The sequence below is a fragment of the Eschrichtius robustus genome, chromosome 1 (assembly GCF_028021215.1).
Source record: "Eschrichtius robustus isolate mEscRob2 chromosome 1, mEscRob2.pri, whole genome shotgun sequence".
Taxonomy (NCBI): domain Eukaryota; kingdom Metazoa; phylum Chordata; class Mammalia; order Artiodactyla; family Eschrichtiidae; genus Eschrichtius; species Eschrichtius robustus.
In genome coordinates, this window is record NC_090824.1 from 161,633,120 (window position 1) to 161,638,776 (window position 5,657).

The window sequence follows — 5,657 nt, forward strand, 5'->3', positions numbered from 1 at the left end:
GCCAGGGGCACAGGCATGCTTTGGCTGTGAGGCCCCTCCGGAGGCCCAGGGTGTGAACGGCTGCACAGAGGGCTGTGTGATGTGGAGTCAGCACCTTAGGAGGTGGGAGGGGGGCGGTGGGCAGAGGAAGAAGAAGCTCAGGGTCCCGATGGGTCAGAAGAAGGAAAAGGGGAAGAGGTGGTCAGGACACAGGAGACGAGAAAACAAAGATGACCAGAAAAGGGCCAAAAAGCAGAAAATGTAGAAAAGATGAGAGCAGCAAGAGAAAGAGGCAAAACAGGATCTGGGCAACCACACAAAACAGGAAGGAGACAGAGCGGAAGGAGGGGAGGAAACAGAAAAGAGAGCGAGATGAATGGGGAAGGATGTGAGAAGGGAGAGAGGGAGCCAGGAAGATGATATCAGAGGACGTCAGAGCTCGGTGTAGAAACTTCCATTGACAAGAGGGAATTGGGAAGTCCTGTGCAGAGCCTCAGAACCTGATAAAAAAAACCGGCGGGCCAAATCCACCAGGGCAACCACATAAATCAGCGGGTTGATGGCTGTCAAGATGGCCATAGGCAGTCATGGTTCCCAGACGCACACATAGGAGGTGAGTCTATCACGGCAACTCACATCACTGGATCGCTGGGGCTGCCTGCCGAACTTCTCGATGAACTGGTAGAGCGGCCAGAGGACCACAGCGGAGGTGTAGAGGAGGACGGAGAGCAGGGTCAGCCCCAAATGGAAAATGAGGGAGGGGATAGGAAGCCTGCTGTTCCAGTTGCACCAGTTCAGCAAGATGGCCGTGGCTGCCAGGAGGAAGCAGATGGGGTACACGGCCACGCATCACACCAGGGCCGGCTGCTGCTGATACAGGTGGGGGCTGCTGATGAAAGCGAAGATGACACAGGCCATGAAGATCTCCAGCCTGTTGAGCAGGCCTGGCAAGGTGAGCGTATAGCAGGAGAACTCGCCAGTCAGGGCACAGGTCCAGGCCACTTGGGTGGCATGAGCCACAGAAACCATCCAAGAGAATGCAGTGGCAGCGATGGCGTGGTCCCGAAAGGGGCTGTGAGGCAAGAACTGGATGTAGGTGATGGCAAAGAGGATGGAGGCCGAGAGGCGTAAGAGGGTGGCATGGCAGGCACAGGTGACGAGAAGGCTGTCCCAGAAGAGGTGGAGGCGGGACTGGAGCCCACGTAACCCAACTATGAAGCTGTTAAGGTCACGACGAAGCAGGAGCACCAAACATGGACCAGTCACCCATGGCCCACCTCCAGGTGCCCACACTGGCCACCAGGGAGACGGCCACACAGGTGGAGAGCAGCTGTAGCAGGCTGAGAAAGTAGCCCATGATGGTCAAAGAGCTGCGGACGATCACGTGGAGGTCGTGATGGTCGTGCAGGTCTATGTCCCCGATATGGCAGTGGTCTTTGCTGAGGACCCGCCAGTGAAAAATCCAGCTCTGGAGTCAGACTCCTGGAAAAGGCTCAGGGGCCTGTGACGGCTGAGGCTCAGGATCAGTGGAGTTTGAACCAATGGCCCAGACACTTGGGTAACAGCACAGCTACTCCAGAATGATTCTCCCCACCCATCACCCTTGGCCTTCTCAGGAGACTTGTCTTATCCCAAAGCTCACAGCCATGTTTGGTCTGGCCTCAAACCATGAACATTTGTTTAATCTCTTTGAGCTGTGGGCCATTATCTACGCAGACAGGATGCTTAGGATGGTCCTTATCTACAATCCCAACCCTTCAAGGCTCTGAAAATGGAACAAGAATTTTTTAAAAATTCATTTGGTAACAAAATTTGACCTGCAAAGACGTGAGATAATTTATGTTTTTTATTTATTGCACTTAGTGTGCATGCTCAAAAGCTCGGTGGCAGAAACACTAATATGTTTGATTACAAGGTGCTTTCAGACTCCGGTGGGGTGTTATATTCTATGGAGTAGATACACCATGTTGCATAATGGAAGCTGAAAAATTCTGAATTCTGGATCATATCTGACCTGAAGTGTTTCAGAAAAAGGATCGTGGATTGTACTGCTAACCGCGTTTTACAGATGAGAAAACTAAGGCTCAGGGACTTCAGCACTTCCCTAAGATTGCATGGCTAGAAAGTGGGAGCCCCAGATAAAAGTGCCATAGCTGTGAGTTTGAACCCTTTGCTCTACAGCCCAGCATTTCAGCAGGGCATGTGGGTGGGAGCCCAGGACCAAAACTCAGGCTCTGGGACCCAGGACACACCTTCAGGGCCATGGCCTCCTTCCACAGCAACCTGAAGAGACGTGTGTCCCGGCCTTTCCTCCCTGCAGCCATCACTAGAAGGAGCTGCCGTCTGAGGTGACCCAGCCCCACCCGGTGACCCAGCAGCTTCAGGGGTGAAAAGAGATAAGCCATGGCGTAAGAGCAAGGCAGCGGGGACAAGATGATATGGGAAGTAGGAACTGTTTGAATCCCACTCCCCACCCCCCAATTTTGCCTTAACATGTGACTCTTCCCCATTTGGGAAAAAAGACACCAACCCAGCATTACTCCAAGACGGAGCATCCTGGGGGAACCACAGAATAAATTAACATATATTTGGCTTTTAAACTCTAAAGCTGCCATCCAGGTGCGAGTCTGGAAGGATCTAGCAATAGTCCTACCTGAGCGAGGATTTTTCTGGCCTGGGAGACCGGTTAGCAGCTTCCAAGCTGGGAAGAAGGGAGTGGAAATGGACAAGGATGTTGTGTCTGGATGCTGATGTGGAGCCTTTCAGGGCATCCCAGGGAGGGGGTGGAGGATGGACGGATGATAAGCCCCCTCTTAATGGTAGGAGCTGAAAGAGGAGGCACCTGCTGGACCTCTGGGAGGTGACAGCCCTGAGGATGCACTTGGGACTGGGGCGGGGGCGGCAGAGTGGAGATGAGCTGGGGAGGATTCCGGGGTCTGAGTGGCCCCGAGGCAGCCCAGTAGGTGTCTTCTGACCCAGAAGGGATGCAGGCATGGAGCCAACCTTCCCCATGGAGAAGGGGCTGGAATGGAACTGAGAGAGGGAGGACAGGGGCCTAAAGGGGTTTCAGGGTTGGGACAGGGGACACGTGGCAAGCATGGCAGGGACCATGGAGACCAGGGAATTGCCCAGGTCACCTGCCCAAGATGGTCCTGCCAGCAGGGCTGCAGTCCTGCCTCACACAGGGCCTCCTGCAAGGGTCCCAGGGTGTGGGGGACTGAGAGCTCCTCCCCAGCCTGCTCCCTCCTCAGGGACAGCTGCCCTGTTTTGAAGGGACTATTTGCCAAGAGGCGCCCCCAGGGCTTAAGGGCCAGCACTCTGAGCCCGCAGCCAGCTTCCTGCCATCAGGGGCCTTGTCACCTTTGCTGATAATAAACCCTGGAAAAAGCTGAGGCTGGAAAGAGAAACACAGAGCAAACCCCGAGAACTTACCTGGACTCACAAGGCTCCTTCAGCCCAGTTGCCAGTGGAGCCCTGGAGCCTGCTGGCCTTCCAGTGGGCACTGCCAGGGGTGGGGGGAGGGGCACTGGCTCTAAGGGAAGCTGGGGGTGTCATGCTGTCTGTCCCCGAATTTGTTCCCAATTTACCTCCACAAAGTGACTGTGCGATTTACACTTAAAGCTAAATGGCAACTTTGGATCAGTTTAATGCCACAGAAGCAGAACTTGGAGAAAGAGAGGCATGGGGGTTCCAGCTGTGTGACCCTGGGTAAGGCATGTGCCCTCTCTGGGCTGCAATACCTCCACCTGTAAAGCAACAGGTTTGCCTGAGTTTCCCACCAGCACCTCCTCCATTCTAATCTGTGAGCGTGGAAATGGTGCCCCCGTCAGAGCACATCCTAGATGTGGCTGAGCCCTGCCTGCCCAGCAGCCGGGCATGTTGACGTGATCTTGTGTCACTGGGCTATGTTCCCTTGAGGGTGGTGGGGTGGGGGCTGGAGCTGAGCAGCTGCTACCCCCTTTACTTTATGTTGCTTTTCATTCTTCATCTCTTGTTTAGTATTTTCTATATTTTCTTATTCTCATGTATAATGGACATAAAGCAGGACTCTGATCACATCACATGTGCCCAGTTTCCTCTCTTCGGCGTGGCCAGGCTTCCTGCCTGCTGACAAGCGCGTCCACCCCCCCATCCAGGGAGCATCCATATGTCCTCAACCTCAGATACAGCCTTCAACACATTTCACGTGCTCTGAAACCATATTTAGACATGTGTGTACATATATGCACCCATGTTTGCAGAGGTATCTGTAAATTTTTTTCCTATTTTATAAACATGAGACCGTGTCATGCACAGTGCATCTTGCTTTTCTACTATCCTTCGACAGATGCAGGTGGTCCTCTCCAGTGGGCCTTAGTCGTCTCCATCCCCTTTACTTACCTCCTTCCACCCTGGCTCCTGTGGGCCTTTAGACCGACCACCCATCTCTAGATCAGTGGATCCTACCCTGTGAGTCTCACACATTGGGGCACCACAGGATTAGGACAAGGGGTCCTTGGATCCACGTGACCACCACGCTCTGGAACCAGAGGTGGGCAAGCTTTTCTGGAAATTTCTAAAAATATGACAAAGACTCTATTTTCTATTTTTTTATTCATCTTTGTTTCCTAGGGCTACTGCAACAAGTTACCACGAGCTTGGTGGTTTAAAACAACAGAAATGTATTCTCTCACAGTCCTGGAGGCCAGAAGTGTGAAATCAAGGGGGTAGGAGGGCCATGCTGCTTCTGATACTCCAGGGGAGGGTCGTTCCTTTGCTCTTTTAGCTTCTGGAGGCCCCTTAGCTTGTGGCTGCTTAACTGCATCTCTGCCTCCACCTTCACGTGCTCATCTTCTCTCAACTCTGTGTGTGCAAATCTCTCTGTCCTTCCTCTTATAAAGACTCCAGTCACTGGATTGTGGGCCCACCCTCCATCCAGGATGATTTCCATCTCAAGATTCTTAAATAATCATTTCTACAAAGACCCTATTTCTAAATAAGGCCACATTCTGAGGTTCTGAGTAGACTTGAATATTAGGAGGACATTCTTCAACCCATTAGGGTTCTCTCTCATATCTTCCTGTCCTCTCTTCATGGTGTCTTTTTCTAATGTGCTTAATTGTATTAAGCGTATTTGTTTGTTTTCTCTTTCAGATTGGTGTCTGTTCACTGGAGTTCTTGTGATTCACAGTGGATTGTTCCCTCGTGTACTTTGTCATTAAACTCAGAGCCCCCTTTTACAGGACCCCCTTTTCCTGGGAGGATCCTGCTGCCTGGGTTAGGAGCTTCACCCAGAATAACTGCACTTGCTCCTGCTCAGGACCCTCCAGGCCAGTCGTCTGCTGGGCACTGATTGAGTTAATTTCCCAGGTTAGAGTTGTTGGACCTCAGAGATCATGCACATTTGGGCCCACTTCGCAAGAATTGAAGCCCTGAGATTTTGATTTCTTCTGTGGAGACTTAAAGAAAAAAATCCAAACCTCCTGTGGAGGCGGATATCAGCCTTGACATTTCCTCTTGCTGAAGGACATGGTTTTCCTTGTCTACTCTTGCTCTGAGGCTGCAGGCCACGTGGTCCTGGCTTTTCCAAAGTGTCTCAGCTCCAACTCCTTACCTTGTGCCACCCCACAGCCTCATTCTTGACCCAAGTGGGCATATAGACTGGCCTCCAGTTGGCCACGCTCAATTCTCCCTTCTCC

At 52.3% G+C, this 5,657-nt stretch overlaps 1 pseudogene; it reads right to left on the reverse strand.

The window, feature by feature from the left end:
• Window positions 1-411: 411 nt before the first annotated feature.
• LOC137764332 (myeloid-associated differentiation marker-like) lies at window positions 412-2,384 on the reverse strand (annotated as a pseudogene).
• Window positions 2,385-5,657: the final 3,273 nt, after the last annotated feature.